The sequence below is a fragment of the Syngnathoides biaculeatus genome, chromosome 17, assembly GCF_019802595.1.
Source record: "Syngnathoides biaculeatus isolate LvHL_M chromosome 17, ASM1980259v1, whole genome shotgun sequence".
In the NCBI taxonomy this organism is placed as follows: Eukaryota; Metazoa; Chordata; class Actinopteri; order Syngnathiformes; family Syngnathidae; genus Syngnathoides; species Syngnathoides biaculeatus.
Genome location: NC_084656.1, coordinates 4157492 through 4170772, shown reverse-complemented (window position 1 = coordinate 4170772; position 13281 = coordinate 4157492).

Here is a 13281-nt window from a genome sequence, read left to right as displayed (position 1 = left end):
ATAAAACCTTGAAACATCACAGTCATACATACTCAGATCCTTTGCTCAGTATTTCATAGAAGCACCCTTTTGAGCTAATTGAGCCATGAGTCTTTTTGGGAACGATGCAACACAATTTTTGCGTCTGGATTTGGGGATCCGCTGCCATTCCTCCTTGCAGATAATCCCAGTTCTGACAGGTTTGATAGTGAATGTTGTTAGGCAGCTATTTTCAGCTCTCTTGAGAGATGCTTAAATGGGTAAGGTTTAGTCAGGTTCTGGCTGAGCCATTAAAGAAAAGTCACAAACTTCTGAAGCCATTCCTTTGTTATTTTAGCTGTGTACTCACCATTCATCATTGCCATGCTGAAACGTGAAACCTGCAACCCAGTCTTAGGTTCTGTGCAATCTGGAGAAGGTTTTTGTCCAGGATGTCCCTGTACTTGGCTGCATTCATCTTTCATCCAATTGCAACCAGTCCTTCTGTCCCTGCAGCTGAAAAACACCCCACAGTATGATGCTGGTAACACGTTAAGTGTTGGCACTGTACAGGTTATGAGTACTGTCTGGTTTTCTCCACACATACCACATAGTATTAAGCCCAAAAAGTTCCATCTTGGTCTCATCAGAGGAGAACATCTTTTTTTCTCAGCATCTTGGAGTCTTTCAAATGTTTTTTTTTTTTTTTTTTTTTTTTAAGCAAACTCCATGTGGGGATACATCTCTCGTACTGAGGAGAGGCTTTAGTCGGGCCACTTTGTCATAAAGCGCTGACTGATGGAAGGCTGCAGTGATGGTTGACTTTCTAGAACTTTCACCCATCTCCTGACTGTATCTCTGGAGCTAAGCCACAATGATTTTTGGGTTCTTCTTTACCTCGCTCATCAAGGCTATTCTGCCCAACTGCTCAGTTTTGACGGCCTGCTCTAGAAAGGGTTCTGGTCATCTCAACTGTCTTCCATTTAGCACTTATGGATGCCAACGGTGCTCTTTCTCACCTTAAGTGCAGCAGATTTTTTTAAGCTTTGCCAGATCTGTGCCTTGACACAATTTCGTGTCTGAGCTCTTCTGGCAGTTCTTTTGACCTCATAATTTTCATTTGCTCTGACATGCAGTGGGGGCCATAAGGTCTTATTTAGACAAGTATACAGCTTTTCTAATCCAGTTCAGTCAGTATAATCAGACACAACTGGACTCTCTTGAAGATGTAGACCCATCTCAAGGATGATCATAAGAAATGGAGAGCACCCAGGTTAAATATATACGACTGCATCTGAATAAGTATGGCTTTTTGTTCAGTTATTCTTTTATAATAAATCTTTAATAGTCTACAATTCAATTTTTTTCTGTCAAAATGGCAGGATGTGTGTACATTAATTAGGGAAAAAAATGAAAGAAAATATTTTATTTGCATTGCTGATGGAGCAAAACCACTGCAAATGTCAGTAAAAACCTGAAATCCTTTCAAACTTCTCCTGTGGTGGCTGTGTCATACTCGGGACACACCGCATTGACCTTTCATTCATAACTTTTGGCACTTTGCCTTTATGTGGGAAATATTAAGTATGACAAAGGGACAAGTTACAAAGAAATAAAAACATTTACAAAGTCAGTTGGCAAGAGATATGAACATGGTCTGATTTGATATACATGCCTTTGAAAATACAGATTCAGTGCAGTGATGAGCAAGAAGAAAGTAATTGTCTGAATGCAACCTGTAAAAAAAAAAAAAAAAAAAAAAGATTTGGACTTCACCAGGGTGAAGGGTCCAAATTAAAACTCCCTCCTTATCACCTTCACACACAGCCAATTATTTCATTTCAGTATTCAACAAAGAAGCTAGCAGATGGGCATCTTTAAATAAATAGTTTCACTTCATCCTTTTCAAAAGGGCAGTCACAGATCTGTTATCACCAAATTAGCTTCATAGCTGCAATATTTTTTGGGTGTTTTTTTCTATTTAAATGACCAAGAGAGGAGATAATGTTGTTTCCAGTAAAATTGAGAGACGCTTCCATCCAGAAAGTTGTGAACAGGTTTTGTAAATCACTGCTCCATGGTACTTTTATTGAACCGTTATTTCAATTGTCTATTCTTTTGTTAAATAGGCAATATTTGATTTTAAAAAAAATGCTGATTTTTCATCCCATATGAATAACAACATTGGTCTATGTAGAGGCATGAACACTTGCAGTGGCGTGTAAAGTGCGGCGCGGAGGGGTCAGTAGTTCCTGGCATCCAACTGAAGGGGGTGTGGAAGGTCGGGGTGAGGTCATCAGTTTTGGGTTTGTATCCAAACCAACCCCAGGGAGCACGATACCTTTGCACTTCACTTGATCGTATCTTGAAATTTTCCTTTTCTTTTAGGCTCTGTGCCGTCATTTGGCAATTGTTGGCAATGCCCACCCCCCCAAACCAAATGAGTTTTTGTGCCCCCTTGCCTTCTTGTTTGCATGTCTGTGCGCGTGTGTTTGTGCAAGCACATTTGGTTAAAGTGATGGATGCATGTATTAGTTATTGTCAGTTAACTAGTTTCATCAAAAAAAAGTCCCTCAACTGTTGACCTAATTCCTGCTATTTAGATGTGTTCTGATCCCAAAACTTTTGAGAGCTAAACCACAATTTTGCCATGAATATTCAATGAGCTACAGTGGGTATGGAAAGTATTCAGACCCCATTAAATTTTTCAGTTTGTTACATTGAAGCCATTTGCTACAGTCATTTAATTTCATGTTTTTCCTCACTAATGTACACACAATATTCACAGAAAAATAAAACGGAATTGTTGATTGGCCGGCATCCTGTTCAGGGTGTACCCCAACTCCAGCACTCTCTCGTTCCTTGTGAGGAGAAGCAGCTCAGAAAATGGATGGATGGATGTTGTCACGAACCAACAATGCATGGGCGGACTGAAATGGACTCCAAGACGAGGACATGATGTTTAGTGGGTTTTATTATAAACGAAAGTTGTGCACGACAACACAGTCCAAGAAGGCAGGATCCAAAGCACAAGAAACAATGTCTGATAACTATGAGTGAACTAAAGAGCATAACCAAAAGCATGATTTTGGCTGTGGTCCAGCCTTGCTCATGATAGATGCTGGCCTTTTTGAAGAGTTATTAAAAAAGAAAATCTGAAATATCACACAGCCATGAGTATTCAGACCACTTGTTCAATATTTGATAGGAGCAACCATTAGTCTTTTTGGGAACGACACAGCAAGTTTCCACACGTGGATTTTTTTGGATCCTCTGCCATTCCTCCTTACAGTTCTCCCAGTTCTGTCAGGCTGGGTAGTTCTTGTTACTTTGTTTGTACTTCTTTTCAGTACTCAACATGAATATCGTACTAGGGCAGCACTGACTGCCGACAAATTCCTTGTGTGTTATTACATACTTGGAAATTAAAATTAATTACGATTCTGATCAAATATGACAACAGAGACCCCACCCAGACTGGTGAACAGCTGAAAACTGCACATCACGTATGAATCTGAAAGAATTCCACCGAGAAAGCTTTGAAAATTAGTGTCTTCATTTCCCAGATATTGATTGAATATTGTTCAAATAAAAGGTGATGCAGGAGCAGTGATAAACATGACCTTGTCCCAGCTTTTTTGCTACATGTTGCAGCCATCAAATTCCAAGTTAACAATTATTTGCGAAAAACAGTAAAGTTGATCAGTTTAAGCATGAAATAGTTTTTCTTTGTAATGTGTTCAATTAAAATATAGGTTGAAGATGATTTGCAAATCATTATGTTCTGTTTTTTGTTTGTTTAACACATCATCCCAATTTTTTTCCTGACCCAATGACCTGATTAGGTAAACTTGGTTCCATTTGGAGACATACTGTACATTCTATCCTTTACTGAATATTTTCTGTATAGATAAAGGAATAAAAGTTGAACCTGCACAACATCTATGTGCACTACTGTCTATACATCCATCCATCCGTTCATTTTCTTTGCCACTTATTCTCACGATCACAATCACACCTAGGAGCAAGTTAGAATGTCCAATTAATGTTGCATTTTTTGGGGATGTGGGAGGAAACCGGAGTGCCTGGAGAAACCCACGCAGGCAGGGGGAGAATATGAAAACTCCACACAGGCGGGTCCGGGATTGAACCCAGGACCTCAGAACTGTGAGGCTAACGCTTTCCAACTGCTCCACCGTGCCATCTGTGTATGGATTGGTTCTCAAATGTCGTTAACTTGGGACCCAAACTTTCCGATTGTCGCAGACTCATGACACATTTTTGCAGAGCTTAGGAACAATATAATGCATGTATTCATATAACCTTTAATACCATGTACTGTATATCACATTTTAAAACAAAACTACATTATAAAAGCTATACAATTTCTGGGGTTGAGGTCACCGAGGTGGTTAAAAGCTCTTTGGTGGCAAGACCCCGGGAGTGGATGAGATTCATCCGGAGTTCCTAAAGGGTCTGGATGATGTGGAGCTGTCCTGGTTGACACCCCTCTACAACATCACATGGATATCAGGTACAGTACCTCTAGATTGGCAGACTGGGGTGGTCGTACCCCTTTTTAAGAGGGGGGATCGGAGCTTCTTGCTGGAGAATCCGACATTCAAGAGGAGCAGTATGGATTTCATCCTTGCCATTGAACAGTGCATAAGCTCTACACTCTCAGCAGGGTCCTCAAGGGTGCATGGGTCTTCACCCAACCAGTCTCATGTGATTTGTGGACTTGGGGAAAGCGTTTCACCATGTCCCTCAGGGAGTCCAGTAGGGGTACTTCATGAGTATGGGGTAACAAACTCCCTGGTATGGGCTGTTTGGTCCCCGTACGACCAGTGTCAGAATTTGGTCACCATTGCCGGTCAGAAATCGAACTCGTTTCCAGTGAGAGTTGGACTCCGCCAAGGCTGCTCTTTGTCACCAATTCTTTTCATAACTTTTATGTAAAGAATTTCTCGGCCCAGTCAAGGCATAGAGATGGTCTGGTTTGGTGGCCTGAGAATTGCATTTCTGCTTTTTGGTGATGATATAGTTCTGTTGAATTCATCAGGCCTTGACCTCCAACTCTCACTGAAGCGCATTGCAGCCAAGCTGGGATAGGAATCAGGCCCTCCAAATCTGAGATCATGGTCTTCAGTTGGAAAAGGCAAGTCGAAAGGCAAGTCTCTCAATTTACCGGTTTATCTAGGTTCCTACGCTCACCTATGGTCACGAGCGATGGGTCAAGACTGAAAGAACAAGATCGCAGATACAAATGAGTTTCCTCCGCAGGGTGTCCGGGCTCTCTCCGAGAGATAGGGTGAGAATCTCTGTCATCTAGGAAGGGCTCAAAGTAGAGCCGGGCTCCTCTGCATTGAGAGCCCCCTGATTAGAGGGCTGGGGCATCAGATTCTGATGCTTCCCGGACAGCTCTCTGGTGAGGTGTTCCGGGCACATCTTGCCAGAGGGCGACCTAAGGGACGACTCAGGACATGCTGGAGAGACTTTGTCCAGAGAATGCCTCGAGATCTTCCCCAAAGAGCTGGATGAAGTGAATGGGGAAAAGGAAGTCAGGGTGATCCTGCTTAACTTACTGCCCCTGCAACCTGACCTCGGGTAAACAGTAGAAGATGGATGGATAGTTACAAATTAAAAGTGCCTTTCACATCACAATATGAAGAAACGGAGGATGAATGTAGGTAGAAAAATTTATATTTTGGCACTGATCTTTTCTTTTTATGAAGGTGCAACATCAGTCATTTATTTGTCCTCTGTTTCTGAAATGAAAGATTCCATAACATAACAGTTTGACTGTTTGGTTATGGTATAAAACCACCAATGGCATTTTTCAAGTGAGAGGTTTTTTAAATACCACCAGAAGTTGCATTTACACTGTGAGTAATAATGTTTCTGATGGATGTCTATTAAATAATTATATTTTCCGAATAAAAGGCAAAGACAATCATGCCAGTGCTCCCACGATACCATTGTAACCCCAGTTTGTGCTGGTGGTAAGTTGGAAGGGGCCATACATTAGGCCATAGATATAAAAAAAAAAAACAGTCAAAAAAAAAAACAGTACAGTAATTATGATGCTAATTGGGCATGCCTACCTTTTCTGCATTAAGGGTTGTTCTTATGCTGTTTGTAACCTTGAAATGTTGTATGTTGGTACCATGCTAAACCAAGAACTCCCTGTAATCTTTCTTTCTCCATCTTTTTCTTCTTCTTTCTAACTACCTGTCTTCAACACATTCAACATCCGCAACCCAATTTCGGGTCCCAACCCACCAGTTTAGTGTCAATGATCTATCATAGACTCTCTGTGTGATACTGTGAATGTTCATTTGTCTGCTATAGTGAAATGGGATCTGGGATATAAATAATGTGTAAATGAAAAGTAATCTTTAAAAATATTCCTTATGCCAAACATCTGTCAAAACCATATTGGACTGAAAAGCTCTGAAACAATTTCTTTTGGTTCCATCCAGAGACTTGCAAAAATAATCTCTAAATTAGCTATATATTAAATTAATATTATTCTGTATATTAAATTAATGTTCCTAAGGAAAGTGTGAACTTCCACCCCCAGATTTCATAGTTGGGCAGTGATGAACCAACCACACCCCACCCGTGGCTGTGGTTCTTGAGTACAGCACTGAAAGCTTGAACTGCTCCCGGGGCACTACATTATGCAGCCACGCTGTTTTGCTCACAGCCTGTTTACTGTACTCACAACTATGATGGGTAAAAGCAGAAGACAAATGTAGTGAATATGCACGACATGTGAATTCACTGCATATTAAAATATGTGTTGCCTGTGGGTTAGTCTAACATCCCCTTTGCGATTAAATCTAGAGACAGCTCAGTTTTACAGGATAAAGTATTTGTTGCACACAAATATTTACTTCACCTTGTTGTGGTCAAAATCCTGCGAGAGCACAATTGCATTTTATTGGCTGACTGCCACTGCATTGCAGAGGTTAGGGTCCTAAGTCACACAACTTGCTTCAAGTCTGATTGCAGTCGCCAATTTTCAGAATAGCGACTTGCTTGGCTAAAACCTATGAAAGACTTAACTTTGACATGGTATTCAACTTTGACTTGACTTCTCTGCAACTTGAACGACATGACTTGTCAAGTCAGAATGGTTGAAGCCAAGTTAATGGAAACGAAAAAAACACAATTGCATTTTATTGGCAGACTGCCACTGCATTGCAAAGGTTAGGGTCCTGAGTCACAGAACTTGCCTCAACTCTGATTGCAGTCGCCAATTTTCAGAATAGCGACTTGCTTGGCTAAAACCTATGAAAGACTTAACTTTGACATGGTATTCAACTTTGGCTTGACTTCTCTGCAACTTGAACGACATGACTTGGCAAGTCAGAATGGTTGAAGCCAAGTTAATACAAACGGAAAAAAAAAATCCCTGTCAATTGACTGTCTACTTTTTTTTGTACTCAACATGTATATTGTACTACGGCAGCACAAACTACCAGTGATTTCCCGTGTGTTGTTACATACTTGGCTAAAAAAGCTGACTTTGATTCTGATCCTGGGAGCAGAAAACTGTGGTGATGACGAATCTGTTGAAAGTACCAATCTGTTATGAGGTTCACTTAAATCTCCTAGAAAAGAGTATAAAAGAGCTCATGGGTCACATTAACACCGAAGCAACATATTCCTAGTGATGAGAGCAGGGACCTCAAGAGTGGGATTTAAAGATTTGAAAGTTATCAGCAACATACTTGTTCAAATGAAAGTTGGATTTGTTACCATGAAGATAATTGCAAAGGAGGTACGGGCTACAGGGACTCAAGTTGTAGAGTTGTGGGTCCGATCCTGAGCCGATGGAACTATGTTGAATTGTCATTAAGTTAGACACTGCTCCGACTGGCTGGATACCTGTTCAGGGTGTACCCTGCCTCCTACCCAAAGATAGCTGGGATAGGGTCCAGCACGCCTGTGACCTTAGTGAGGATCAGCCAGACGGAAAAGGAATTAGAAAGTAAGAAACTTAACCACTCCTCAACCTCTTTCTAACCAGCACCCCACCTACACCCCCAAACCCCGTTGCTGCTGATTTATCATAAGTAGGTGAATTTGGGGGGAAATGTTTCCGCTCTTTAACTACCTTGAAGGTAGAAAAATTCCTATACAAGTGAAATCCTATTTACCACTTACGTCATTTAACAGGATCAGAACACAGTTTATACCTGCAGCACCTGTTGTGATTAAGGATTAAGCCTTCAGCCCATCCTATCTTAGTGGGACCAAGATGGAAAAAAATATTAGGGAAACTTTGTGAAAGCCATCTGGATTAGCTGAGGTCAAGAAAATTCAACTCCAAAATAGTGTTGAGGAAAAGGATCCCATACTCTTTACATACAATGCTGATGAGATAGTCAGGCAAAATTTAATAACTCCAATTGAAATACTAAAATAATTGGGGAAAATGCTTCCTATCAACTGGGATTTTTATGAAAGCAAATTGCTGGTCTTCATGCTCATGCCAACCAACGATGTCACCCCAGAAAATCATGTTGATGTGGTCAGAAAGTTTCTGAAAAAACAGGAAGATGTTCTTGAGAGCCTCGGACAGTTTAAAATTGTGGCAAAGGTGAAGAAAGCAAATTATTATTCAGGGATCAAGTCTGAGAGAAGCTATGCCTTCACAAAGACAGCAAAAAAAGAGCTGAAGATCGTGAAATGAGAACGTGACCTTAATTTTGTATGGCGTGAGTGGCATGACCAAGATGTTGAACATGAAAATAGCTTCTCAGAGTTGGGATCCAGACAACAAAAAGCAAAGGGAGATCTAATCAAATGATCTAATAAATTATTGAACACAAAAGGTAGAAATTATTTATTCCAGCTGAGTGGAGCTGAGGAGACCAAAAGAAGATGAACTGCTTATCAGCCACAAAGAGTGATGACTTGCACTGTAAAGGGTGGAATTTGCTCGTGATCTCAATTTATGGGAAGGTCCATTGGAGAAGACAGTGGGTGGTGCATAACATGATATTTTTAAGGATGCAAATGCGACGCATGAGTCAAAAGCCCTACTTTTCCAAATCTATTAGAATTATGAGCAGCCGTCAAGTATGAAAAGATTGTCAAAGACCTAAAGATGGTGAAATTCTGTTCCATGATAAATGTCTGTCCCATACAATGCCTCCTAATTTTTTTGAATGGTTTCGCCACAGTAAGAAAGCACAGGAGCACCAAAATGGGAAACTACCAACATGAAGGAAAATAAATGATATCATAAACTATGGGCTTGCCGTGATCAATAAAGAAAATGTTTGTGTAAAGATGTATTATATTTAGGTCACTAAAATGAGATAAAGGTAAAAATAACAAATAAAATGAGGAAAGCTTGTTTTTTCATTTGAATATGGTCACGTAACCTAAAAACGGGCCATGCACAAGTATCAAAGTCAACTGCGCTGACCGCTTTGAGGGTGATTTCTCCCTCTTGCTCCTGCACATAATCCTAATGGTCCCTGTAAGGGACCATTACAAATGTGTGTGCGTGTGTGTGCGTGTACGCCCATATCTGTTTAAAACTGTGTCCCTCTGAACAAATCCCTGGCCCTAGCTCTGTTCCCACAGTAAAATTTGCCAAGAACTGCCACTAATGCAGTCAGAGCACATTCAGTCCCAATGTGAAGGATAATAGTTGATTAGATATATTATATACCGTTAAGAAAATAAGTATTTGAACACCCTGCTATATTGCAAGTTCTCCCACTTAGAAATCATGGAGGGGTCTAAAATTTTCATCATAGGTGCATGTTCACTGTGAGAGAGATAATCTAAAAAGAAAAATCCAGAAATCACAATGTATTTAATGTTTTAACAAAATATTTGTGTGATACAGCTGCAAATAAGTATTTAAACACCTGTCTATCAGCTACAATTCTGACCCTCAAAGACCTGTTAGTCTGCCATTAAAAGGCCACCTCCAGTCCATGCATTATCCTGAATCAGATGCACCTGTGTGAGGTCGTTAGCTGAATAAAGACAGAATAAAGGGCTATGGAGAAATTGCCAAGCAGCCTGGTGAAAAAAGGTCCACTGTTGAAGCAATCATTAGAAAATGGAAGAAGCTAAACATGATGGTCAATCTCAATTGGAGTGGAGCCCCATGCAAGATATCACCTCGTGGGATCTCAATGATCCTGAGAAAGGTGAGGAATCAGCCCAGGACTACACGACAGGACTTGGTCAATGACCTGAAAAGAGCTGGGACCACCATTTCCAAGGTGACTGTTGGTAATACATTAAGACGTCACGGTTTGAAATCATGCATGGCACGGAAGGTTCCCCTGCTTAAACCAGCACATGTCAAGCCCCGTCTTAATTTTGCCAATGACCATTTGGATGATACAGAGTTATGGGAGAAATTTATGTGGTCAGATGAGACCAAAATGGAACATTTTGGTCATAATTCCACTAACCGTGTTTGGAGGAAGACAAATGAGAGTTCCATCACAAGAACACAATCCCTATACTGTGAATTATGAGGGTAGTAGCATCATGCTTTGGGGTTGTTTTTCTGCACATGGGACAGGACGACTGCAATGTATTAAGGAGAGGATGACCGTGGCCATGTATTGTGAGATTTTGGGGAACAACCTCTTTCCCTCAGTCAGAGCATTGAAGATGGGTCGTGGCTGGGTCTTTTAACATAACAATGACGCAAACCACACAACCAGGAAAACCAAGGAGTGGCTCTTTAAGAAGCATATCAAGGTTCTGGCGTGGCCGAGCCTGTCTCCAGACCTAAACCCAATAGAAAATCTTTGAAGGGAGCTGAAACTCCGTGTTTCTCAGCGACAGCCCAGAAAACTGTCTGATCTAGAGAAGATCTGTGTGGAGGAGTAGGCCAAAATCCCTCCTGCAGTGTGTGCAAACCTGGTGAACAACTACAGGAAACGTTTGACCTCTGTAATTGCAAACAAAGGCTACTGTACCAAATACTGACATTGGTTTTCTCAGGTGTTCAAATACTTATCTGCAGCTGCATCACACAGGTAAATCATTAAAAACTCATATATTGTGATATCTGGATTTTTCTTTTAACATAATCTCTCTCACAGTGGACATGCACCTATGATGAAAATTTCAGACCCCTCCATGATTTCTAAGTGGGAGAGCTTGCAATATAGCAGGGCGTTCAAATATTTATTTTCTTCACTGTATACATACATACATATATATATATATATATATATATATATACATCCGTCCATTTTCTACCAATTATGCGGGTAGTGTCGGGGAATTGTAGTGTCGCCTTTCAACTCAGCTTCTTTTTACAAAATTCGCATAACTGCAGATACTGTACCAATGCGCAAGATATTTGAACTCCTCCACTTGGGGCAGGAGCTCATCCCCGACATGGAGTGGGCACATCATCCTTTTCTGAGTGACCATCATGGTCTCAGATTTGGACATGCAGATTATCATCCCAAGCGCTTCATACTCTGCTGCGAACTGCTCAAGTGAGAGTTGGAGATCACAGTTTGATGAACACACAGAACCACATCAGCTACAAAAGCAGACATGCAATACAGAGGCCACCAAACCGGGACATCTCTATGCCTTGACTGCACCTTGAAATTCTTTACATAATCGTTATGAACAGAATCAGTGACAAAGCCCAGTTTTGGTGATGGCGAATTGTCATCCAGAATGAATCCGATTTACGGACGGTGATGTGGAGCCAATTCTGACACTGGTCGTACAGGGACAGAACAGCCTATATCAGGGTGTCCGATACCCTCGAGGGACACAGTCAAACCCTTTCTCTAAATCCACAAAACACATCTAGACTGGTTAAGCGAACTCTTATCCACCCTGCTGAAGGTGTAGAGTTGGTTCACTGTTCCATGGCTAAAATGAACACCACATTGCTACTCCTGAATCTGAGATTCAAAATCCTGATGGACCCTTTGTTCCAGCACCTCTGAATAAACTTTGCCAGGGAGGCCAAGGACTGTGATCCACCTGTAATTGGACCACAATCTCTGGATCCACATTTTAAAATGGGGGAACACCACCCCAGTCGGGCAATCCAGAGGCGCTGTTCCTGATGCCTATGGGATGTTGCAAAACCATGTCAACCAGGACAGCCCAACAATATCCAGAGCCTTTAGGAGCACTGGGCAAATCTCATCTACCCCTGGGGCCTCACTGCCAAGGAGCTTTTTAACCATCTCAGTTACGTCATCCCCAGAGATAGGAGAGCTCGCCTCAAAAAAAACAGAATGTGCTTCCTCATTGGAAAGTGTGTCATTTGAATTGAGGAGGGCTTCGAAATATCCACCCCAAAGAATCACAATATCCTGGGTCGAGGTCAGCAGCGCACCAAATCACTACATTTACTGTTGACGGTGCACTACTTACCTACCTCCTGAAATGGCGGATGGTGGACCACAACTTTTTTGAAGATGTCTGGGAGTCTTTCTCCATGTCCTCACCGAACTACTCCCATGCTCATGTTTTTGCTTCAGTGACCACCAAAGCTACAATCCGCTTGGCCAACCAGTACCCTCCAGCTGCATCAGGTGTCCGACAGGCCAAAGGTTCACATAGGACTACTTCTTCAGACTGAAGGCATCACTCACCGTTGGTGTCCACCAACAGATACAGGGATTGCCAACGCAAGAGGCACCAACCTTCTTACGGCCACAGCTTTTGTTTGCCACCAAACGAATGGAGGCCCGGAACATGGTCCACTCGGACTCAATCTTCCCCCCATCCCCCAGAACATGAAGTACTTTTGTAGGTTGAGTTGAAACTCTTTCTGGCAGGGCCCCCGGATTCAGACACTAACAGTATGTTTTGGTCTGCCACAGCAGACTGGCATCTTGCCCCACCCTAGGAGCTAAATCACCACCTGGTGATCAGTTTACATATCTGCTCTCTCTTTCCCCATTTGACTTGTTTGTTGCCCCCAACTTTGATGACATGATCACCAAGAGGATCATTGAACTGCGATCATCATCAATGAACAAACTGGGACCTCCTGGTGCTCCTGTGGACACCCTTATGTTTGAACATGGTGTTTGTTATGAAAAAACCGTGTAGAACACAGAAGTATAGCAACAGAACACTTCTCGGATTCTGATTGGGAAGGGGGGTGGGCTTATTCAAAATCATGCCCTTCAAGGTCTCACTGTCATTGCCCATATGAGCACTGAAATCAGCAGAATGATGGAGTCCCCAGTGAGAGCGCTCTCCTGCACTCCCTCTAAGAACTCTACAAACTGTGGGTACCCTGAACTCTTTGGTGCTTAAGGACAATCAACAGTCAGGACCCAT